This window comes from Cupressus sempervirens, chromosome 5 (genome assembly GCF_028749045.1).
Source record: "Cupressus sempervirens isolate cs-2001-9-10 chromosome 5, ASM2874904v1, whole genome shotgun sequence".
Taxonomy (NCBI): domain Eukaryota; kingdom Viridiplantae; phylum Streptophyta; class Pinopsida; order Cupressales; family Cupressaceae; genus Cupressus; species Cupressus sempervirens.
This window is the reverse complement of record NC_143122.1, coordinates 691,050,416-691,078,236: the sequence shown is the minus strand read 5'-3', so window position 1 is coordinate 691,078,236 and position 27,821 is coordinate 691,050,416. Positions and strand designations below refer to the sequence as shown.

General features: G+C 33.1%; 1 pseudogene; it reads left to right on the top strand.

The window, feature by feature from the left end:
• Positions 1 to 11,006, top strand: part of LOC149557837 (uncharacterized) — a 46,645-nt pseudogene extending 35,639 nt beyond the window's left edge.
• The last annotated feature ends 16,815 nt before the right edge of the window (positions 11,007 to 27,821 follow it).

Here is a 27,821-nt window from a genome sequence, read left to right as displayed (position 1 = left end):
GCACATTTTTTATAACAATATCATAATAAGACCTCAAAAGTATTTTAGTCACTACTATCCCAATGGCTAAATACTCTATTTGTGCTTCAGTGAATTTCAATACAGCAGGAGGCTGGATGCATAAAAAAAAACTTAGCTACATTCTAAATGGAAACACTTAAACCTGCATTTCAAGTTACCAAAATTCACTTCTATGAAAGCATGTATGTTTGTATCAATTTACCTCTTTCAATTGAATTATGGAAGATATGCGGATGGAACCCATATTATGTATTGGCTGGAAATTGGTTGCATGATTACAATTAGAATTTACACTTGAATTATCATCAGCAGATGGAATATAATTGACTGCTCATCATTAGTATATGGGCTTGAATTCTGGCCATTAACAGATGAGATTGCTTCCCAATCATTGGAAGATGAAATTTCTTCCTTGCCATTAGCTGATTGAATTGCCTCACCATTAGTTGATGCAATTGCCTTGCCATTTGTTGATGGAATTGCCTCCATAAGCTCAAAAATGGAAGATATACTCCAACTTCCTTGAAATGCATACGCTATTGATATTATCATGTCTGAAGAAGTTTCTTTGAATTAAGAGAAAGATAAATCAAATTAAATGGAAGGTCATTCCAAATGCAAAGGAGAAACTGAAATATGTAAGTAATGAACACAGACGAATACACTAAATGTCATTAGCTCCAAATTTATTGTGCCTTCTAACCTGCTTTTGTAGTTAGAAAATATAATCAGTTTGATGAAAAATAATAAGGAAAAGGGCCAATACAGTTCCATACATACATGGTTTGCGATAAATTGAGATGGACTGGCTCTTGCAAGTATAACTGGTAACTTTTGAGCTTAATATGTTGCTGGCAATTGATTAAAATCAGCATTCTCCTGATTCAAGAATCAAAGTCTTAACTAGCAAAAGACAAAACCAATATCACAATTCCATATAAATAACCTTAACGACTTACCCAACTAAAGTGAAAATGTGATACTCGAAACAAACCTTGGCTTTAGGTTTTGGGATTGACAACACTAGAGACTGATGTTGTTGTCTTGCAACTTCCATTATTTGCTTCCACCAATAAATTCATGATGTGGAGTATTGATGTAGTTCATCTACAATGCACATTATGCATTTTCCTTGTCAAAACTTGAATTAAAACCACAATACCTAAAGCTATATCATACATAACTGATAAACTTGTTTCAATACCTCCATTTCAATAATATGGTCAACCATTGTTAAAGCTGATGTCAAGCCCTCATGAAAGCAATTGCCTACAAGTTTTTCGAGGTGTCTTTGGATCAGCGATAAGCGAAAAAGATCCTTAGTCTGGCACATATTTGCTAGTTACAATAGGAATAGAATAGATTCAATGACAAAAAACAAATTTGTGCATAAGAGAATGTTAAACTGCAGAAGACAACTCAAAAAATAATAAGTATACCTTAACTAGTTCATGTTAAATGATGTGCACACACTGAAGGCTTGGATCCAAAAGTTGAAATTTTTTTCTCGTTGATATAACTTGAAAGGGAACCTACAAATTTCAATGTCATTTGATCCAACAATTAGTCGCATTAGATACATTGTTCTCAAATTTTATTCAGAAATATAACATAGAAGGAAATTTATTGAAACCAAAATACACACAAGTACAATTCAGATGATGTAAGTTTTTATATTCTTATATATGCATAATAACCATAAGCTTACCTTGACTTGCATCTATATCAAGAATAAGAGTGGAAAACTTTCTAGATCTTCAACATGTTCTATCTACCTTGTTTGAAGATCCATTTTACCCAATCCAATTTATTGTACCAACAATTTCTGATGACCCGCTCTATAGATACATAAACTCCACCAAGCAAACCAATCAATTAGCCAATCTGAGATGGGTTTTTATAGTGGCTGTATTTATTTTTTAGTTGGGCCTTGCTATCTTACTAAAACTGTATTTCTTCACAATTGTATTGGGGAAAGAATTATTTAATTTGTTTGTAGTGTAGGGTTGATGTCAACGATATTTATTTTCCATTTATCTCAAAAGTCACATCAAAACTGCAAATGAAGAATGGATTCTTATAGTGGCTGGGAAATGTTTACTGTAGTTGGGCCTTTCAATCATACACAAACTATATTTCTTCACAATTGCATTGGTGGAAGAATAATCTACTTTAGTTGTAATGCATTTAGTGCTAATAAATTATTAATCAATAAAAAAAGATGCCCAATATTCAGGCCTAAGGAATCTGTTGAAAATTCATACAAACATTAAAGAAGTAATCTGATTCAAAGTTATAAAATCAAATGTCCAATTTAGGAGATGGAAACACAGATAAGTTTGTAAACAGTTCCATCAAGTTCTGTTCATATTTATCAATTATTCATTTTTCAGGTTGTGGTTCTTGAAGACTTAAATTGCTTCAAAAGCTCTACAAGGGAAAACATTTATTGGAGAGAAATGTCTCTAGAATAAGGTAGTACTATCTATAATTCAAATTTACATGTCATTAAAAATTTTAACTGTTTTCTCAGTCTTCTCTTTATGTTTGTATGATTAAATAAGATAAGATATGCATAATGTTGAGTTTTTCCTCTAGCCTACATGTTTTGCATGCACTTGTGCAAAAAACAAGAGTTATTCATTTGATTTCATATTTTTTCTTTAAAAAAATGCATTTCAAAAGCCTTCATTCCTTCCATGCACTCAGTCTGGCCAGGTGTCTACAGTAATCCAAGTGGAAGTAACATCGTGGTTTCAAGCCAAGGAACATGCAACACATCCATCTGTATTTGTGTTACAATTATTGTAGATAGCTCTTTATAATTCATAGTATGATAATGGTGGAATAGAATTTGGTTAAAACTCTATAATAGATGATGGGTAAGTGATTCCTAAATCAAAGAAGATTAAAGCTAATGTTGATGAGGGCTTAGAGGAACTGGCTATTCATATTGGAGTAGAGGTATAATTTGACTATTAGTTATTTATTCAATATTTTGGTGACATTTCTTATTGGTGAGGTTTATCTTATCAATGTAGCAACTAAAGGTTCAAAGATCAAGATCCTTTCATCTATAACTTCTTTCCTTAGATAAATTCTCATGATAAATATTTATAGGTTCCATCATTGGGTATGAAACTTTGTGTCTATACAACATATCCCTACCATATCTTAAGGCTTATTAATTTTAATGTATATGATGATTATTAATGAAATATTATTTGGTTATTATTCTCTGTATGGGAATATATAGCCATATAACAGTTGGCATTTCTTTATAACATGATTATTTGTACATTGGTTCTTAGAATCCTTGTAAAAATCCCATTGCTTTGACCATATTCTTGTCATGTTATCATTGGAAAGGATTTTGTAAAAGAACACTTTCCTTATATGACCTAGAAGCTTAGATAAGGATTGTACAATTTCTGTCTAAATTGAATTGTAATATTTTGAGAGGGGGAACTAGATTCTTAACATAGCTATAGAAAATTCCATAGTACTTTTTTGTCTATTTTGTTTTCTACCATGGAAAATAGTTAGTGAAAATTCTATTATTTTCACTAAAAATAACTATTGTAATAAGAATTCCTATTGGTTGATAATTAAGTTGACTAATTCACATTTCTATAATGAGAATATATTAAAAATTATTTCTTGAGATTGATTCATGAATGAGTAAATACTATGGTGTTCTACGAACCTTCAATGGGGATGTTTGATAAACCATTTTGGGTTAACGTGTTGAATTCGCTCATCTACACATGATTTGTTCAATGAAAAATGATTTTTTTTATGGCACTTCTTAAAATAATGCTTACACAAGGTGAAATGCTAGAACTATTTGTGTGCTCAAATTCAAATTTCTTCAATGTAGAAACAATCTTGCCTACATAAAGTATTCAAGAAAGGATATCTATCACCACTTTTTTTCACAGAAGAATCATATATTTTAGAAAATTCATTCTTTGAAGCCACTAATGGAAGGGCCTCTTACATTTTGCATGTAACAAAATGAACTACACCTAAAAATGTTGAAATGTGACTATTTCTCTTAACCTCATAATACTTTAAGAAGATGTAAATGCCCTTCATATACAAGATGTTTCAAGAAAGGAGAAATATATTGATCATTTATATGCTCAAACACATCTAGTGAAGATTAAAGGTCTTGATTCTTTGTAAGGATCTTTTTGCTTTGTTTTATGTCAGATTCACCCACTACTGAGGAACAGGGCATGTCATGACTAACTATATCTCCAAAAACTTAAATGAAATTACATGTCATAAATAAAAAGATTTCAAGGAAAGAGATATTCATAGTTGCTTAGAATGTTAAGTCTATATGAACAAATGGACATGTTAGTAATGCTCTACCCCACATTTCATTTAGTAGTTGCTGATTGGTTAACTATTCTACTTGCTTCTTTGAAGTGCTGACAAAAGATGCCCAACATCCATTTTTTGTTGAGTCCACTTTTTCTGACAATCCATCCTAATATTGCAAGCTCCTTGTAGAAGGCTCTAGATCAATTATGAATCCATGTTCTTCCTCTAATATGGTTGGGCTTGCACCTAGCCATAAGACATTGCTCTGGCAATATTATGTTGCATCTTGGCATTATTTTGTACACTCTATTATATGTTATGGTGTATTTTCTAATAGCTTGGGCTGGGAACAAAGGTTTTGTAAAAATATCCAATATGACATTGTAAAAATGTAATAAATTTATTTTGTAGAGTTCAAAGTAACTATTCTAACACCTTCAAATAAACATAGAATGACGAAAACATAAAACTTCTCATTACCCTACCTTTAAATTTCAACATCACTCAATCTATGCATCCATTGGAATAATGATCTTTAATAGGACATTAAGATTTCAATGATGTTCACCTTCTCCATGGGAGAGTTCTTTGAGATAGGATTTTTCTTGTAAAAGCATTGAGCTATAAAAAAATTCATTAATTGTTATAAGAGTTATTGCTTTAATGGTATCACTCATTTATCTATAATAAATAAAGGGTCTAGAAAAATTGGAAAAAAATGAATTGTAAATTTAAGTTTTGTTGAATCCATGAAGCTCTTGTTTTGTCATCTTGTTATATTTGTATACCTAGAAACTTAAATTTTCCTACATACCTATATATCTTGCCAAGCTCATATAGCTATTTGGATAAATGGAATAAAAGATTCAATTCTTTGCTCACAATTCAAATGCATCTTAAGAAATATATAGAAACTATCTATTGTTGAGAAAGGTTGATTCCTGATGTATGATTATTCAAGAAATAAATAGGCATCTAATTAGGAAAGGCCATCTCCATTATTTATGAAATCTTGTGATTATGTTTGAAGTTATTCCAAGGTGCAAACATGTTTTATCTCCACATTGAGTTGTGCTAATGATCATCTAATGACTAATATAATTTATGATAAAAAAATTCAAGTAGACTATCCTAATTTTATCTTGTAGTGTACAATTTAGAAGAGCGGTTCTATTTCTACTGATGCCTATGACAAATTATGAATAATTTCTAGTTTCTATGTATTATTAATAAAATTATGAATAATCATGGAAATTTTACCTTACTCAAAGAGGTTTGACCCTTACAGGGGTAGAAAATGTGTTGTGCCAAAATATGATTGCCTTTTTTGTAGATAGAATGTATATCTTTCATTAAAACTCTCTTGCTAAAATAAGACACCAAAACCTACATCAAACCACGCCCCCAAAAAAATATTACTTAGAAGAGTGGCTAACCTATGACATTCCAAATTGGAAAGAGTCTTGATATACTAATGACAAGTATAAATTAAAAGAAATTTCCATATTTCATTTCAGATTCTTGGACTCAAATCTATGAGGGTGGATCCAATAAATAAGTTGTCTGTAGAAACTTTTTGATATAAAAAATGAAGGTAAACAATTATGCCAATAATAGTATTTTGCGATCATTATATTATATAGGTAAAGAGAATCCCTTGACGCACATCGAAACACTCCATGTGACTATCATGAGAAATAGATCAATAGAAAATGAAATTGTAAATGATAACTGACAATGAAAGGTAAAGGTCTTCATATAGTAAAAGTTTACAACCAAAAAATCAAATATAAATTTCATTACTAGCAGGTCCATTTAATGAAGGCATGTGTCCTACTAAATTATTGTGTTTTTTAGACCCCTACAACTTATAATTAAAATAGCCTATTGTAGCTTGCATTTCATTCTTCATACACTTGACATGTTTCATTATGATATTTTCCATCCAGTCTAGGTGAATCACTTCACAACATGAATAGAAGAGTGAAATCCTAACTAAGGAAGTTTAGATACAACCAAAGAATATGATTTGTTTTCACCATTATAGCTATTGACATTTGATCAAGCATATTCAAGTCATGTCTTTTGGCATGTATATTAGTGTACTACTGGATATTTTCAAAAAATCTATTAGTGGCATAAGGTTGATAAAAAAGCATGTAACTATCAATATTTCTACTAAAACAAGGTAAGGCTTATAAAAAATGCCTCCAAGGGTCATGATGAGAAATGATTAGGAATGAAGGCTTTGTGATGGTATCAAAAATAGTAGGTTATACATTAATTCAAGGAAATACATGTCCTCAACCATGGTAATAGAAAGACTATTTTCTCACATACACCTACACAAAATCTATGATAGTATACTCTCTACCTAATTCAATGTAGGGACATTCTCCATCCTACTAACGTTACCCATCTCATTCAACTCCGATTCTTCCAATTTTAGGTATTTGTCTACGCCTTTTTGTAATTCCTATTAATAGTTCCAAGCTTTAATAATGATATTTTATACCCTTTTCTATCATGGATGATAGTTATCTATTTATCTGAATACTACCCCTAATACTTTATCTTGGGTACACAACCATGCCTCACCATGTGAGTATCTTTTAAACCTTCCACACCCCTTAACATAAAACTTACAATACACATGTACTTCACCTATATAGAAAAATACAAGATCAACTCTACCACATTACTCTCTTGTCATCATTAAGATAGCTTACTACCACCTATGCTTGGTCAAATAACTTGCTAAATCACTTCACGCTTCTCTACTCACTTTAGGATAAAATGTTGTTGCAAGATCTTTTCATAATGGTAGTATTAGAATGAGGAGATCTGGGATATAAGCATTGGAATACTAGATAGGCACAAAATGGGTATGAATTACATGGAGATTCTTAAATCTTACAAAGAATTGAAGGGTTAAGTATATGGGTTTTGAGTTGTGATGTTTAGAAAATTGGATATGGTCTAATAGAAACTGTTAGATGCAAAGAAATTTGATGTAGACACATTATTGTTCTCTTCATTAGAATGCAATATTATCCTTTTAACCTTATCGATAGCTTATATTCTTGAGAGACTCCCTAATTCACTACCCAGTTCATTGTCCTTTTATAAATATCCAGTAATTTATACAACTTCTAGTTAAAGAAAAATCAATAGTCTATTCTGTCACTTTCTTTTAATTGAACTATAAGAACTTTGAGCCATAACCATATCATAGTTTTTTAGATCCTAAATCCAACAAATCTAATTCCTATAAGGTCTCACTCCTCAACTTAGAGATGTTGTCGATCATACATCAAAATGTTTTACCTTGAGAGTCATGTCATCCTCCAAAAACAATTATATTAGTCCTTTGAAATAACATTCTACACCATCGATTCATTAGCACTTTTTTCCATGCACCCATCATTCTCTTGACATGTTATGTCTATGGAAATGTACCTTACCAAAAGCCATTTTTTCAACAACTTGGACCTCTATCACAAGTTATGATAGTATTGTATCTACATACTAAGATTGATCACCACCATATATGTAATCCTTTCCTTAATATCCTTGTGGCTCTTGATTTGTCACACTAGGCTAGTAAAAAAAACTTGATGTTCTTTATAGAACCAAAGGAGACCACTTTCAAAAGCATAAAAAAAAAAGCAACCTATAGCAAGGAACAAACATATGCTTTGTACATAGTCCCGTCCATTAATTTCATAAGATTTAATTTATTTAATTATTAATAATCAGTTCCCGTCCATTATTTGAATAGTCCTCAACATATTACTTATATAATTAGGATTGACATATTAGATATTAGGATACCTAATAGAAAATTATATCCATTAGTTGACAGAAAACTATAGTATCTAAGACTTGGTAGCAAAATCATCTTAGGCTGGTAACAAATTACACAAAATTTAACATTAATTTTCTCCAAATTGGTAGTGAGTTATCTCATAACTGTTGGCAAATCAATAGGATTGATTATTAGATAAAGAAATATTATAATAGAGAGATACAAGAAAAAAAGCTAGTAGCTATGTTGAAGGGCATAATAATACATAGAAAAAAATGAATTACAAAATCTCTTCAGAGTATTATGAGAAAGTCATAGAATAGAAGATATTCCAAGAAAGGTTCATGTCTGAAAAAACATGTAGAAATGAAACAAACAAAAATAAGGATTTAGACTTAGAGATATTTCCAACTAGGAGTAAGAAAGAATTGAAATTAGTTAAAGGTCTTTCCAAATTTATAGAAACAAAAATTCCATCCACATGAAATGATAAGGATTGGGAATAGAAATAATTTTATTACCTTCATAGTCATATATCTTTTATATTTGTTCAATTTAATCTACCAATAAAAAATACTAGAACAAGTAATGTGAACCATAGCCCCGATCAATTTTGATTGACATCAATCATTATAGGCATAACAAATCGTTGCATATTCAAGTTAATTTATCCCATCAGACTTATTTTACAATAGTATGTAGGAAATTTTAGATGACTTAAGATAGATTCCATCACATGGAGTTTATAGCATTGACAATGATCATATTTACTATTTATTGATTGCTAATATACTTTTGCATATTTGAGAACTTTTTCCAAAAATTCAATATATAGGACTACACCAGGGACATCACAATGCTTAAAGCTTAAAAAAGTATTAAAGGGTTAAGTATATGTGGTTTGAGGTGTCTTGTTCAAAAACCTTGAATATGGTCTAATAGAAAGTTTCAAAAATAAAGAAATTTGATGTAGAGGCATTAGTGTTATTTTCATTAGGATCCATACTTATCCCTTTAACCTCATCAATAGGTTATATTCTTGAGGCATTCTTGATTCATCATCTAGTTAATTGTCCTTTTATCAATATCCACTTATTTATACAACTTGAAGTTAAGGCCAAATAACTAGTCTATTCTATCACTTTCCTTGAACTAAACTACAAAAAATTAAGCCAATTATATCATAGTTGTTTACGTTCCAAATCTAATATATCTAATTCTTATTAGGTCTCACTTCTCAATTTAGAGATATTGTTGATCACACATCAAACTGATATACATTGAGAGTCATACAATCCTGACCACAAACAAGTACATTAGTTCTTTGCAATCACATTCTAAACAATCAAATTCATTATCCCTTTTATCTATGCACCATGCTATGTGAATGGAAATAAAACTTACCAAAATGTATATGTTTCAACATCCTAAAACTTATCCCATGAGTCAATCATACATTTGTTCCTTCATATCTTTGTGGCTCTTGATCTGTCAAAAAACCATCTTGATGTTCTTTACAACCAAAGGACACCACTTCCAAAAGAATCCATCACACTTCCACTTACAAAAAGGAACAAATGTATGCTCTCTACATAGTCACGTCCATCAATTTTATAAGATCTATTGAATTATTAATAACTGGTTCCTCCCTATTATTTGAATAGTTCTCAACATATAAGGATTGGCATATTAGTTAGGATACTTAAAACTAGTAGACATGAAGCAAATCTTCATATAAAGATTATGGGAAATTTGAGCAGAATCTGTGAAGCCTATACCAATAGATCATGATTTTTGCCTTCCAAAAAATTTGGAAGATCTTATTTTGAGGACTTCATTGGCCTTAGATATCAATACCTATTTCAGATGATGAACTAGAATATATATACAAGCTTGATCCCATCAAGGATATAGAGATGTAGAGATTGAAATTACCTATGGTTTGAGAGGCTTGTTTAAAGGTTCTAGTGTTGTGCTATTTTCTTGAAAAGGGTTGTTGAATCTAGACTTTTTCTTATAGAAATTTGAATAATGATGAGTCATGAATCTTAGGGGATGGAAGAGGAAGCAAGTGAAATGGAAATTCTTTTTATGTAGGAAAATTTGGAGCTCAATCAAAATGTCTACCATTAGGTCTAAGGGAGAGATAGGAGAGGATATTATTTTAGAAATTTCATTGGAAGTAGAATATATGGTTAAGAAAATTCAGTTTGACATGGACTATGATGATCATGAGCATAATTACATAAAATCTAATAGTAATGTTTTAATTTGGGAAACATGGTACAATAATGACAACAAATGTGACTTTGTGGAAGTAAATTGCTTTAATAAATTTGATACTTGTAGATTTCCCTATTTATTTTACCAATCCTTGTCATCCTGTTCCCAAAGAATCGATTTGAACATTATGGTAGCTCATGTGGAGGCAAGTTTCCTTTTGAATAAAAACTTTCTTTACCTAGATGTGAAACTGTGGAAGTAAATAATGTTAAACAATTTGAAATTGGTAGAGTTCCCTATTTTTTTCCTTAATTCATGTCATCCCCATTCTAAAAAAATGATTTGTTCATTGGTTTTGATTTGAATTGGAGCATATAGAAGTTCATTCAGAGGTAAATTTCCCTTTGGATCAAATCTTCCTTCAACTAGAACTCCAAAGGGATGATGCTGGAGTACAATTTCAAAGTTGGAATAAATTTCATCTTTAGAGGATTATTAAATGCAAGAACTAGTTCTAGAAATGCAATATCTAGGTCTATTGAGGAATTCAGAGAAGTCTTCATTCAATCGGCCAAAGAAACTAATTTTCTATATACAAACTAAAATGTTGTATAGTTGGTGAGGTGCTTGGACATGGTGTAGTTAGCCCAGAGTACAATGAGAACACAATCAATTCAATTCCTATGACCTACATCACAAGCTTTAACTAGTATATTTTTAGGATCTTATTGAATGATTCTACTCTTCCATTGAATTTTGTATGGTATGGACCGATTTTGCATTGTTGAATCATGAAAATGCATAATAGAACTTGTACTATATAAACAATGGAATGGGTCCCTTAGTGGCTAGTGAGGCTCAACAAGACCTTAATCAAGGAATGATGTTTAAAAAATAATTTATTGCAATCTATAGACTATAGTCTTGTCATTCGAGCCTCTATCCAATTGGTTAATTAGTTAATAGTTTTCAAAATGTGGTGTTGTCTAGAATGGTAAGTTGCTAGTTGAATATGTCTCATTTCATGAATGGTCACTTTTTAAAAGGTTATTGGGACAATATGGGAGTCAAAGGAAATTCATCTCAATAATATATTTCGGGAGTGTGTCTACATGTGTTTTCAAATATGCACATAGTCATTAGGGAACTTCCACCATGTTGACCACCAAACTCCAACATGGAGAAAATTTTGGTCATGTTATACCCTTGGTAGTGATAATATGCTTGATCCTCATAAAATTCCCTAAGTACAATAGAACATATGTGTTCTAGAACATAATGATGGAATTCCTAATCAAGCCTCATTTTAGAAAGCTACTTATTAGTAAGTAGATAAGGGACCAAGCACATCACAAGCCAGTCCCATTGTGTAGTGGAGTATGTGGAAAAGGCTTATCTAGAAGTGAGGAGAGAAACAAGTTCTTCCATCTTAATAGTAATGATGTTGATCTAAAAGAGTTATCCATTAGGGAGGTTATCTTCAAGTTTAGTACTCATTTTATTTTCTCAACCTATGTTACCAAGTTCCTAGGAAATGATGTTCCCAATGTCTTGGTTGAAAAATCCTTTACTTGATTGGGTATACTGTTATAGGGAAGTTTTGAGGCTCTTGTCTAAATATTCATTTTAATTTTTACATAAATATTGATGCAATTTATATATAAGTTTTGAAAAGATAGTGTTTTGATTGTCATCTTTAGGCATCTTAAATGTCAAATGGTTTATTCTTTCTCTCCTCTAAACCCCTTAACAAAAGTAATTGTGGTTTATATGGGTGGCATTGGATCTTTGGAAATGTATCCTTTATTTGATAAGATGGACTTTTGGATTCAATGCTTCCAAGGAAAAATCTAACTAGATCTCCTTTGGGTGAAGTTCATTGTGTTTCCTTTGAATTATTGAGATGAAGAGATACTAAGAGGTGTTGCCAATGCTCTTGTTTCTTTTCTTTATATTGATAGGATCACAATAGATGTTAACACCTTATTTTTTCCATACTTTGTGTTTGTATGGATATCAATAAGTTTCTACCTAGAAATATTAAGTCTCACTCCATGTCAAGTGTATTCAAGTATATTTTGTAAGGAAGCAAAGGTGCATGGAATCACTTCCTACATTAAGCTTTGAGAGGATGATTATGAAAATTCAACTAACTATTGCTGAGATCTCAAGAAATGCTTAACAATATAATCAAAATAAAAATGAATACATAACAAAATGATTACCATGGGGAAACCCCACCCTCCAAAACCTGCACAATGTATTCACAAATTGAAAACATTACAATACATTTGCAATGCAAGTTCTTACAGGAGCGCATCACCACAACTCAAACTTGGGCATAGACTCAAAGAGACTCCTTCTAGCACCCAGTTATGCAAATAAAAATTGATTATTCAAACACCTCCCAGGCCCTCCTTTTACACTGATTTACAACTTGGAAATCACTTGTGGTCTTACAAAACCATTGGCCGAAAACCATGGCCAAAACAACCATGTCACATGTTACCCACTTGTCATTTGTAGCTCAAAGAATAGAATTTTTGTCCATAATTTTGTCCTCTAGTTTACACCCTCATAAAAGTCATACAATGAGTTGTTTATACTCTAAAAATAGCCCTCCTATATTTTTCTAGGGTCAAGACACATTTTAAACAATTCATACACCTTTTTCCAACTCATAAACATGTCGAAAACTACCACAAACAAATTCTAGATTTTTTTGGAAAAAGCTTGCAAGGTTGAGACACAATTCTCAACATTCTCCCACTTGTAAAACACCTTACAAGAGTTAAGGGATCCAAAGTGTCATGGACTTAATTTCTAGGGGATGAGAGGCCAATAAAATCTAAACACAATCTAAATTTTACTATGCTTGCGGGCTTAGTTAATGCATCAACAACATTCACCAAAGTCTCCACCTTCTCTAGCTTCACCTTGTCATTGTCAACCATATGTCTCACAAAATGCTATTGTACATCAATGTGCTTGGGGCTAGCATGAAATATTAGGTTCTTTGCTAGGAAAATTGCACTCTAACTGTCACTATAAATTATCACTACACTCAATTTGAACTCTCTATTTGAACACAGACTCTTTAGCTAGATAGCTTCCTTGCAGGCATGAGTAGCTACAATATACTCTACCTTAGTAGTGGACAAAGTGACCATAGCCTATCAGTTTCTCATCCAATTGATTGTAACACTAACTAATGTAAACACATATGCATTGGTGGATCTTCTTCTATCAACATCACTAGCCTAGTCTAAATCCACATAGCCTTGAATATCTAAGGAATGCTCATTCCCTATTCCATGGAAACATATAGAGTACTCTAAGGTACCCTACAAGTATCTAAAAACTCTTTTTACTACATCATAATGTGCTCTTTGTGGATTAGACATGTAATGAGAAAGTACTCCCACTACTTGGGCAATGTTTGGTCTTGTATAGACTATAGCATACATGAAACTTCCAAAAATACTCTTATATGGTACTTGACTCATCTATTCCATCTCCAATGGGGATGAAGGATATTGTGAGCTAGAAAGATTTGTTCCCATAGTAACAAGAAAACTCAATGGTCTAGAATCTTTCATATTGAATCTTCTGAGAATATTACCAACATGCTTACTCCAGCCTAGCTAAAACTTTTATTTTTGTCCCTCTCTTATAATCTCCATTCCTAGAATGTACCTTGCTGCACCAAGATCTTTCATTTCAAACTTTGCTGAGAGATGCGATTTTAATTCCACAATCAAACCTTTTCCTTTGCCAATAAACAACATGTCATCAACATATAAAGCAATAACCTAGAAATAATCACCATCAAACTTGTAGTATATATAGTGATCAGATTTGGATTGCACAAATCCCAAACTCAATACATATATATCAAAATTCTAGTACCACATCCTAGAAATTTGTTTTAAACCGTACAAGGATTTCTTCAATTTACAAACCAAATGACTTTTACCTTTCACCAAAATGTGCTCTGGTTGTGTCTTATAAATTTCTTCCTCTAAATCTCCATGAAGGAAAGTTGTTTTCAAATCCATCTGCTCAACTTCTAGATCATAAGCTACTGTAATAGAAAGTAAAAATTGAATGGATGTCATTTTTCCTATAGGAGAAAAAATTTCACCATAATCAATTCCTACAACCTAGGAGTAACCTTTTGCAACCAATCATGCTATATACTTCTTAATGCTTCCATCTAAACCCATCTTCCTTTTGAACACCCATTTAGAACCAAAAATTTTCTATCCTTTAGACAATGATACAAGGTCCCATTTTTCATTCTTCTTAAGAGTTGTCATCTCTTCTTCCATGCAAATTTTCCAAGACTTTGAATCATTCACACCAAGAGCCTCTTCTACAGATTTTAGTTCATCAATATTAGCATTCAAAGAAAATATACACCTCCAATCATCAAGAGAATATCCATACCTTTTTGGTGCTTTCCTCTATCTACTAGACCTTCAAATAAGATTTGGTTTAGGTTCATGATTAGGTTCTCCCAATTCCTCTAATGATTTAGAAATTGTAGAGATCTCTTCAACATCTTGTCTTTCTAAGGGCCTTGATTGAACTTTCTTAGGTCTAGCAGGAAGTTGAATCACGTCCTTCTTTTCTTCAATCCTTTCTAGCTTCACTATAATAGAGGAACACTTAGTTTCTCTAATCTTCTTTGGCACATGATCATATGCCTCACAAACAAAATATCTCAAATGTCTAAGGGAAAGCTTGTGGCCTTACCATGCTTCTATTGGTGTCTTATCAACAAGAGCTAATGTAGGAGACTCATTTATCAAGTAGTAGACAATGGTTACAGCATTAGCCTTGAACTTTTGTTCCAATCTAGCTCCACTCAGCATACTCCTAGCCTTCTCCATCAAGGTCCTATTCATTCTTTACGCAACTCCATTCTGTTGTGGAGAATACGAAGTTGTCTTCTCTCTCTTAATACCACAATCTTTATAGAATGTGTTGAAATAATTGGAGAAAAATTCACAACCATTATTAGTTCTCAAAAACTTTATCTTCTTTCTAGTCTACAACTCAACCATTTCTTTACATTCCTTAAAATTATTGAAAACTTTAGTTTTACTCCTAAGGAAATAAACCCATGTTCTTCTAGTGAAATTATCAATGAAAAAAACATAATAAACTGATCTACCAATATAAGGAACATCAACTAAACCAAATACATCTCAATAGATTAGATCCAAAATACATGAGGACTTATGAGAACTTTAATAAAACTAAACATGGTTTTGTTTACCACAGATACAATGCTCACAAAAATCAAACTCAAGATTGTAGTCATTTAACCCATCAACAAGATATTTATTTTTTAAGGTTGGTAGACTCTTCTCACCTATGTGGAAAAGTCTTTGGTGCCATAACATAGTCTTCTCTATAGGTAACTTTGATTTAGTAGATAAAGCACCCTTGTGTACTCAAAAATCCATGACCATCTATTGAAAGAGAAACCCTCTCTTTCTCCAAAAAAGTAGTCCTCTTCACAGTCTTATTAGAAGTACTATTGCACTCAATTTTGCATACATCAATTTAGTACAATGTACCCAATTTTCTTCCTCTTGCTATTGCCATAGCACCTCTCACCATTTTCACACCTGCATCAATTAGTTTGCTAATAGATAAAAAATTCCTCACTAGTCCTGGGATATGCAAGACACCATCAAATCTTCCAATTATTCAAATTTCACATGAATACTTTCATGACAAACAATATCAAGAACTAATTTATCACTAAAATACACCTTACCACCATCAAAATTTTCATATTTACTAAACCAATTTCTATTAGGAGTCATGTGAAAAGATGTACTCGATTCTATCAACCCTGCATTATCACCTGCATGAGTGGCCAAGGATGTGATGCAAACATTTCCATCTTCCTTCTTGAACTTAGAATCAGAATCTAGCATCTTCTTCTTTTTATTTTTCTCCTCTTTATAGTCCTTTTGGAAGTGTCCAAGTTTGCCACAATTCCAACAGATTGCCTTGGATTTACAAGGAGACTTCAATCTCCCCTTATTCTTGGATTTAGAATGGCCATGCTTCTTTTCATTCTTGCTTCTTCCTTTTGGTCTTCCTCAAACATTCAAAGCCTCTTTGGCATACAAAGAGACCTTCCATCTCATCTCCTCAGAAAGCATAGAACCAACAATATCCTCCATTTTCAAGATAACAAAGGTGCTCCATATGGGCATGACAAAGCTATCCCATGAGTCAAGCAATGAACATAGCAAGACTTGGAACCTTTCTTCTTTATCAATCGACACCCCAACTAAGGTCAACTGAGTTACCAACATATTAAAACTTTCAAGATGCTTAGAAATCTGTCCACCTTTTTCCATGTTCAAGGAATACAACTTCTTCCTCAAGAAAATCTTGTTCACAAGTGACTTCGCTTGATAGATTTCACTTAACTTCTTCCAAATCTTCTTCATGGTAGGTTCTTCATTGACTTTAATCAGAATTGAGTCTACAAGACACAATCTGCTGAGACCTTTAGCTTTTCTGTCTATCACATCATACTGTGCAACTAGAGTTGGATCTATAAGCCTTAGTTTATTCTCATCAATCGCATCCCATACATCCCAATAATTCAATAGATCTTCCATCTTTAGCTTCTAGATCTCAAATTTTGTGCCAAAAAACTTCTCTACATGAATCCTCCTTGATATGCTTGCCATCTTTGCAATCTTGCAACACAAAAATGAAACCTTTGCACAAGATCCCACTTAAACCTTAATCAGCTCAAAAAACCTTGTACCCAACAAATAGAACTAAAATTGGCTAGGCTCTAATACCACTTGTAAGGAAACAAAGGTGCACAAAATCACTTCCTACACTAATCTTTGAGAGGATAACTATGCAAATTCAACTAACTATTTCAAAGATCTCAAGAAATACATAACAATATAATCAAAATAATAATGAATGCATAACACAATGATTACCATGGGGAAACCCTTCTGGGAGAGAAACCCCACCCTCCAAAACCCGCACAATGTATTCTCAAATAAAAAATATTACAATACACTTTCTCTCAGACTCAAAAATGGAGAGAATCCTTCTAGCATCCAGTCTTGCAAACAAAACTCAATGATTCAAACACCTCCCCAAGCCCTCCATTTATAGTGATTTACAACTTGAAAACTATTTTTGGTCTTAAAAAACCATGGTCCAAAAACTATGGGAAAAATAACCATGTCACATGTTACCTACTTGTCATTTGTAACTCCAAGAATAGCATTTTCGTCCATAATTTTGTCATCTAGTTTAGACCCCCATAAAAGTCATATAATGAGTTGTTTATACTCTAAAAATAGCCCTCCTATATTGTTTTAGGGACATGACACATTTTTAAAAACTCATACACCTTTTTCAAACTAATAAACATGTGGAAAACTACCATAAACAAATTCTAGAATTTTCTTGAAAAAGCTTGTGAGGTTGAAACACAATTCTCAACATATTTCCTGTTACTGCCCCATAGTTGGGAATTTTTCTCACTCATGCTAAGATTAATCCAAAATCTAGAAGTCAATGATAAGTGATGAAGTAAAATGACATGCGATTCAAAAAATTATAATTTGTATGAAATCCCAAAAAAATATAATAATATCTATCTTGATAGAACCTACACTTATATTATGTGTCAATTGGAAGATTGAATACACTATGGATATTGGCTTCTCAATGCATTTCAATTCCTCATCCTTCTTTCCAAACTATGATTTGATATGAGTATCCAATACCTTTCCCTTCTGAAAAATATCATAATATGGGTAATATTAACATTGCTAAAACTAATACCACTAATCATACTATAGATGTGATTGTGAACAATGGATTCAATAGAAATTTTATAATGGGAAGATTGCAAGAAAAATACAATCCAAAATTAAATAACCAGTATATAAAGGAATACCTCAACATCTAGTGATTAGAAGGGTTCAATTAGACTACAGAAAGTCATCCACCATAGAAATTTCTTTATTTTCCCCCTCCTTCCCTCATTGTATGCTAGAAGATCATGTAAAGAGGAGGAGAAAAATGTATTTCTATGCATCCTTTCTCCCTATTCCCATTACTACCCAAATGAAAATGAATGATTACTACTTACTGCCTAAATGAACATGATGATTTTCGTAAGTTATAATTTTAGATAACAATAATAATAGTGTTTCTATTTTCATTTATAATAATTAAAATAACTTAAATAATTAATATATAAAAAAATGTTATAAAGATCTTAAAACACACTTTTGTATAATAGTGAATATTGTAAGGTATCTTATCAACATAATACAACATTCTAATTATTTAAATATTCTTAAGTAGATTCACTTAATATCTTGCAATTATCAATTACTTTCTTAAATATGATTAGAGCCTTTATTTCTTTCAATTTACAAAATTTAAGTGACATGTTTATTTTTCATAACAAATGTTACAGTTCAACATTATTATTATTTTATATAAATATAATTTTTATCTAATAGTTGTTATATAGAGTTAATATAAACAATAAAATATATAATAAATTAAAATACAAATTGATAGACACATAAGTCAATGTGGAGTTTTTTCAAAGAATGAGAAGCCACTTCAAAATAGTAGACCATGACTACAAATTAATTTGATTGTAACTATTAGCTATGACATTATTTCTAAATGTTGTATAAGGATCAATTTTTAAATCACCTAGAAAGTATGACACGAGACATGTGTAGATGAATCACTCACAAAATACAACTATTGAAGAGGAAGAATTATTAAATACTATTATAAAGGAGTCACTTAGTCATTTATTTGGTGGTCTATTTAGTCACTTGCATTTAGGTGACTAATTATTAGCAATTAATTATCTAGTCACTTAGTTATTTATTTGGTAGTCTATTTTGTCATTTCTATTTGGTTGATCTTATGAATTTACCTCATGACCAAAATAGTCACTTATTTAGCCACCAATACCTATAAATTTTAAAGAAATGGTAGAATGTGATCAGTTTTAGTCACATGACTAAAAAATTCAGTATTGTGACTCAATTTTTTAGTCACATAGTAACATATTTGCCAAAATGCACTAGTGATTGTCTTCTTCACAAGTTAGAGTTTACAAAATCATCTTTAGCAATAAAAATCAAATAAAAAATTAGGACAATCCAGGGATTCCTTCCATAGGGTGAATTCTCAAAGTTAAAACTCAAGTGTTGAAAGTATTCTTATAGTGATAGTGATATGGGACTACCTCATACTCTTTTTTGAGAGGCACTTGGTGCGACAAATGAGGTGTATATACCCTACCCCCCAGGTGGATTTGAACTTGTGACTTCTCTTTCAAGAATAAATGGCATCAATTTAGAAGAATTTAAAATTTAGTGAAAGTTCATAAAATGGTTATATTTAGTTAAGAATTAATATAATTTAGTTCTTAAATGTTAGTTTTTTTATATGATTACTATTTGTCCCATTATGGAAGGTCAACTAAGTATTTGTCTCATTATTTGTCTGTCCCTCTCTATTTTTGTCTTAACCTCTTGATATATATCTATATCTCTTTATCTAGTTTACTCCCATTTTCTCACTCTATAATCATCTCTCCATATTTATTCCCCCATCCATCCCTCTATCTCTATCTTTATCCTATTATCTCTACCTACATTTCCATCTCTCTCTCTCTCTCTCTCTCTCTCTCTCTCTCTCTCTCTCTCTCTCTCTCTCTCTCTCTCTCTCTCTCTATCTCTCTCTGTATATATATATATATATCTTTATCATAATTATATCTTCTTTTCTCATTTTTTCTTAGTTTATATTTTTATGTCTTCCATTCCCAATCTCTCCATACACATTGGGGTACTCGACACACCACCTCTAATCAAGGGAAGGTGTCTCATTCAACTTTATACCAACAAACTAGATAGTTTCATAAATATATTAAAGGATGCACTTGGAAATGTCTTAGTAGTGTTATATTTTTTCAATACTATTATATGATTTAATGAAGTTTTATTATCTTAAAGTAAAGATGTACTTAGAAATGTCTTAGTAGTGTTATATGTTTTTAATGTTATTATATGATTTTTAAATTCTCTCTCTCTCTCTCTTTCTCTCTCTCTCTCTCTCTCTCTCTCTCTCTCTCTCTCTCTCTCTCACACACACACACACACACACACACACACTCACACACACACACACACACACACACACACACACACACAAAATTAAAAATAAAAAATAAAAAAAAAATCCACTTTTTCATGAAGCTTTATTATCTTAAAGTAACCAGACCTCCACAATCCATGACATATGAAAAATGTTTATCTAGGAGATTGATTGTCCATCAATGTTTTAGATGATGGATCATTGAGTATGATGGTTATCATTTACATCATTTAGATCTTGGCATTCTTTCATCTTGATGATGGATCATTGTGTATAATTTGAAACATTGATAGTTAAAAAATGAAACATAATCATGCTTTATTATCTTCTTGGTTTAAAGGTTTTGTTTTAATCGAACTTGGATTGCTTTGTGTTTATGATTTATAGTTCAATTAAAACTATCACTCCTCCATTAAAGACTTTGTTGCATAAAAAATGTTTTCACAAATGTAAATGAAAAGTAGATCACAAATTTTCTCTCTTTCAAATCTCGTTGACATACTCATTTCACATAAAGATACAATTAATAAAACCATCTTATACCTATAATAATTGTTAATATTTCTTATGTTAAATCACTTATTTTAAATCATCTACAAGGAAAAAAAAATTGATAAATGCACAAAAAAACTAAATATTTTTTAACCCTTAGCAGCATTTTTATTATTTTACTTAATCCTTACCTCTTCCAAGGATTTAAACTTTGCTACTTTGTATAAAGTTGTATTTATTTTAGTTCTTCATTATGTAGACTATGTCAAGAAAATATTTAGAGTAATGATTTGTAATTTTATTGAAAAAAAATTCTTTCTTCATCTTCATAAGAGAAAAAAAAAAAAGGTGTAAGGGTACTCCACACACATATATGCACTTGGAAAAGCTATTTTCCAATTATGTGTTCAAGAAATTAGGGGAAGAGACCTGTTACCAAATTTTTTGCCCCTGCCAAATTTCAAAATTCAAATGTTACCCCGCTCAACGGTCACCTCCCCAAATTATTAATGTTCAAATACCCATGGAGATATTAAAATTACCAAATTTTTAAACCTTATAATATATTTTTGTGACCTGTAAGTTCTCCACCATCAGATTAGTTCAGATCAACGGTTGGTGCCGTCACGCTATAGAAAAGATGCATGATATTTATGATAGCAAGATGGCACCCTGACGACACGTTGCCATGGTGGGTCCAGTGTTCGGCAGGTCGAAAAAAGTTCTATGGCACCGTAGGCGCTATGTCGCTATCGCGTGTTGGTCGGGAAACCTTCATAGCGACATAGCACCCGACAAAATTGTCTTACGACGAGCGGTCAGTTTTACTGCGGGCTGGGCAAACATTTTTCAAGGGCCGAAAAGTTCAAAAGGCGGTCGGGTGCCATGGCGCTAACGAAAAACTCGCGTGTTTTTCGTTATCGACATAGCGCCCACCCAGCTGGAGGTGCTTTTTCAGTGGATCAGTGTTTTTGGTAGGCAAAGTTCATGGCAGCAGGAGATGTTACGCCAAGCAAAGACGTGTCAGTGGGCCCAGGAGGTCAAAAAGTTAGTGGGCACCATGGCACCATCGAAAAATTAATGAGTTTTTCGATGGCGACATAGCGCCCAAATGGAAAAATCCACCGCGGCGAGTAACCATGGCACGACGGGTCCCAATAGGTACTTTGCATGTACGGTAGGAAGCCCAGTGCTACGACAGCCAATCAGATGGAGACACATTTGCGACAGAAGGACATGTCATCAGTTGGGCACTATGGCACTATGGAGATTTGGCCTCAATTTTCTCATAGCGACATGGCACCTGGTTGACACGTGGCCGCTCCGTGGGGTCAAGTCTTGAGTCTACTAGGGTGGTGCTTCATTAGGCCAATGAGGAACTGCCACATATGCCAAGTCAGAACACAGACATGTCGTGGGACCAGATCTTCAATGCGGCCAGTGCAGTCAAAGGTTAAGTCCTCCACCATCAGATCTGCAGAGATCAAGGGCAAGCGCCATCGTGCTATGAGAAACTGCTCGAGAGATAACATTGGCAACATAGTGCCCTGATGACACATGTCTCACTGGCTTGGTCAAGATTGACGGTTGGTGGCTGGCAGTTAGTGTAACTGTCACAGTTAGTGTTAGCAATTTTGGAGGTGGCGCAGTTTTATGAGGAAACACTTGGGTGCTATCTCGCTATGGGATATCGCCCTCGATATCTCCATAGAGACATAGCGCCTAGTCAAACTTAAGGCATGGTCAACGCGTAAGTGAGTAAAAGTTCCCAGGGTGGCAGAATGGAAGAAAATGATTGGCCCGCGTGGCCCAGCTGACGTATAGAAATGAATGTAGGGTGCAGAAGGACCTTCCATCACTGTTGCAGATCTATCTACTGTGTTGGGATCATTCATTGGTGCCATTTCTGTCTACTCGAGGCATTTCTTTTAGTCGAATACTTGATTTTGTACCTCAGAGCCATGCCGCAATCAGATTTCCAGATTAGATTTCAATGCAAAACTTATGGCAGTGGTTGGATAGTAATTGCAGAGTAAAAAATATCAGTTATGCCTGAACTATAAAGGCAATTTTTGTATATTTTGTCAAGGTGGACTCTTTCTGATTCTGCAATATAAAATTCCATATAACATTTTGTATCATCTCCTTCAACCATCAATGCGCATGTGCATCCATCTTGCCTCTCATTGGTGTATTGTTGAGATCTGTGGCTTGCATGCTATATCTATTTTCGGCCTATTGGATAATATATAAGTGAAATCCTTTTCCTTGAGTTATTCAGTTTGGTTTCCTGATCTGTATGTGGTTATTGATTGACATAAATCTGGATGTGTATGTCTCTTGAATGTTATCTCAATTTTATAGTGCATATATGGGCAAAAATGGGTCTGAACACTCTATTTTGGTGCATCACCTCCATAGTTTAGGTAGGGTAGAGTTGTTTTCTCCATCTCCTTCTTCCCCTTTTCCTTCTGAGAGTAGTTAGGTGTGCCTTGACAGTAAGAGGAAGCCGGCCTTCTCCGAAGAATCAACCTCACAGTTCAAGTCCCACAGCTTGGAGGTTGTTTCCATTGTTTCACTAGGTTGTCCTTACACATAGGCCTTGGACAAGGGTGCAAACCTAAGTGACAAAAAGACCCACTAGGTGCCTAGGCTAACTTCAGGCACCTAAAACTCATAATGTACATCAAAATTTTCTTTTTTTTATGTTGAATCTTTGTATTTGATTGAAGATCTTAAAGAAACATTTCAAATTTTCCACATTTACTATAGAACTCATGGAGTGGAAGGTGTTCTAAAAGTGTCATTTTAAAATGTTCACCCAAAACCTATTATGTTCAACCCCTAATAGTTGCTAACCAAATAAATAGTATGTTTTACACAAATGGACCAATCAACAACAAAGAAAGTAAAAAAATCAACTGTGAGTACATATGTGGTTGGCTATTAGTAAATGTGTAATCATTTTTTGGGGCTTTTAAGTCTTTATCATTAAGGCAGGAGACTATAGCTTTCAATACACTTTTGGAGCATTAGTTGGCTTTTTGGAAATGATCTATTCCAAAATAATTTTGTGAAAATCTATAGACTTTATGTTGAGATAATGGGTGTTGCACACATTGCATAATATTACTATATTGTATTATTTTATTTTATTATGTAATGTTCCACCTAGATGGGTGTGCAACATGTAAAATTTCCCATGAAATATTCTTGATGAGTTGTATTGTAACATTGTGATAATATTTTATGTAATTATTTAATCTTGCAAAAAAGAATTAAATGCCTAATATTGAATGTTGGGTTAGTGAGTTAGGTAACACATGGTTTATGTAATGCCACTTGGTGGTTTTGTGGGACTTGCTACTATATAAGTAGTCACAAGGGTAGTTGTTGGTGTGACAAGGAGAAGACAAAAGGCAAGAGTCAAGCGGGACAAGGCTTGACAGGTTAGCCAACAGAGCATTTGTGAAGGTTGGAAGCATGGCATGGGATGTGTGGATTCATGCTTGTTCACATGGATTACTTGATTTTGGATATGGCTTTGAAGGCTTCCATGGTTGTATTGCAATGGTGTTTTTGTTGAATAATACATGATGATAGATGCTTTTGGAGGCTAGGTTTTTCCCTCAATGAGGGTTTCCCAGGGTATATCTTGTGTCACATTTTGTGGGTATGTTGTCTATTCTTTTGCATGTGGATTTTAATTCTATATTTATTTCAGATCTATTATGGGTTATGTGGACACGGTTATATTCTTTATTGTCGAGTTTCCTTACAAGTGGTATAAGCGCTATAGTTTTGTTGTTGTAACCCTAGATTGAATCCATGAGAATGCATGAGAGGATAAAATAAAGGGCAAGATATATGAGTGATTTATTGTAGATATGAAAGTATTGGGTTTATTGTTATGATGGGATATTAAAAGATTTGGGCATGTGAAACTTTTTCTCAGAAGGATTTCTTGAATGTTTAATTCAAATGAGGATTTTAGGGTGTAGCTTGCATAAATGACCTCTTGGATAACAACAGACCTCACCATTAGATCCGGGTTGATGTTTCTATAAATTTTGATATATAATATGCCCTATTTTGGCCATGTTCAGAGGAAATGATATAGTTTTTTGTTTTAGCCCGTGATTGCCATCAAATTTAATCCTATCAAAATTTTTGCACTGAAAATGGTAAAAAGATTGTCATAGTAAAACAATGCTAACTTTCTCTTAGGATATCAAATTTTAGACTTCTCACAAGCATTCAAGAGCTAATTCAGAGCACTACAACTTGGTGTAGGTTGGGTTGTGTGATTTTGATACTTTGTCAAGTTTTTAAAACCCATAAGTCAGACATTTTTTATCTAGAACACAGATTAGTGCATAACTTGGGCACAAAGAGTTAGATTTTGGACTTTGAGTAGTCAACAGAAAGATCTTAGAGAGTTCTATACATTGATTCACATTTTGTTGGAAATGATTGAAAAGATCATGAATGAAGAGAAATAGAATTGGTAAAGAATGTTTCAATCATTGTTCTATCATTGATGTCAAACTTGCTATTTGCAAGAATGACAATTGCTTTAGTGATCCAAATACTATCAATTGGTTGATTGATAAGGAGGTGGCAATCAATAAGATGTAACTAGAGTACCTAGAGAAAGGTTGAAGTTATGATGTTGTAATGAAGTATAAGGATCAACTAAGTCATTGATGAAATAGTGTATTGATGACATACTCTAGGACATAGAGGGTGGACACACTAAAACATATCAAAGATGTAAGGATTAACTAAGTTCTAGTTTAGTGTCAAACAGATTCTCAGTTGAAGCTGAGCAGTCTTCAGGTGCCGAGTAGCAAAAAAGATAATAGGTGTCAAGTAAGTCTTCAAGTGCCGAGTGATATTGAAGTGCTGAGTGAATTTCAAGAGCCGAGTTTCACAGAATTTCTTCAAGTGTCAAGCACTAGTAAATAACAATAAATGCCAAGTAACACAAAAGGTGCCAAGCATCAGTAAATCAATGATGCCGAGTTGCTACAATATTTTGAAAAGTTGAAGATTCGCCAGATCTAAGCTGACATGGTAGTTATCTAGAATTTTGTGAACCAGATAGAAGATAAGAATGATGAGTTGGTGGCACAAAACACTATGTAAAATGTTTTTTGGTGAATGCTAATAGATTTATCATGAAGTTTCTAGATAGAAACAACATATGGGATAGATACATTGTATCCTACCTAATCCATTGAAACCCTAAAATTGGAAAGGGAAATTTGAGCGGGAAATCAAGAACAAAACTTCTTTATAAGGAGTTACAGGTCAAAGATCAAATGCACATGCATAAGAAGAAGTTGGTCATAAGTGTAATCATGCGAAGAGGCCAAAAGGAGTAAGAACAGAGCATCAAGAATCTGAATTGATCGAGTGACTAGAGAGAGCATTGGCATAATGAGTGGAAGAACTCAAGGAGACAGATCTTGAAGGGTGAACAAGCTGTCTGCACTACAAAGGAGGAAAGCCAAGCAAAGAAGAAAATTGAAGAAGTGATCTAAAATCTACACAGTGAGGGTTGCAAATCTATATCAGGTCAAAACTCTTCTAATAATTTCTTACCATTTTATTGGATATTGAAACCCTACATTGCTAGGTTAGCTTAACAGCTAGGTGGATAAGCCTCAAGAAAAGGATAAAGAGATCCCTAGGAGAAGGACAAAGAAATCCTTAAGAGAAGGATAAAGAGATCCTTAAGAGAAGGGTAAAGAGAACCTTAGAAGGAGGATAGGAGATCCTTAGAGAGGGATGAAAGATTCTTTTGAGAAGGTGACTCAAAATCCCATGGACTTGGGTGAGGCTAACAGATCTATGTAAATCCTTTAACAGGGTGACATTTCAAGTTGAATGTTCTTAAATCCTTTAACAAGGTCACATTTAACAATGTGATGTAGCCTTTAACAAGGCATGCCTTAAATAGGGCAAACCATCAGAAGTGGTTGAAATCAATTGCACAGTTATTTTGTGGGTATCATCCCCACTCCACTTTTACCTTCTTATTCCTAGAGAGTTTTTGGGATATCAAATCATTAGTGTTATGGTGTGATGCATGTTTACTTTTCATGATTGTTTACTGTTCAATTGCATGCATGATAATTTCAGTTATGTGCCATTAAGGATTTGTAGAAAAAGTTTTATTGGACATCATTGTACCTTGGATAACTGATTCACCCCCCCTCTCAGTTATTCTAAAGAATTTTAACAATTGGTATCAGAGAACATTGCTGATTTGTTTCAAGGTACTAGTAGCAGGAAGATCAAGATGTCGAAGAGAGAAGTTCCCAAGCTAAACAAAGACAACTTTGTTGCATGGCAAAGTCTGATGAAGCTACACCTCAGATCAATAGGTGACTATGCACAGACCTCAATCATAGTTGACCATGTAGACCCTGCAAGACCCCTCACTACATATGACATGGACAAGAAGAAGGAACACAATCAAGCAATGTTAGATATTGCTTTAGCACTAAGCTATGCCAAGTATGATGACATCAAAGGATGTGATACTTCACATCAAAAGTGGAATACATTATCCAGAATCTATGGAGGAGATGATAATGTCAAGAGAGCCAAAAGAGGAAAATTTGATGATATGAAAATGGAAGAAGGAGAGAATGTTGCTCAATACGGTGCAAGAATGAAGGAAGTAGTCAGTGCCATAAGAACCCTAAGAGGACAGTTAGCAGAAGAAATAGTA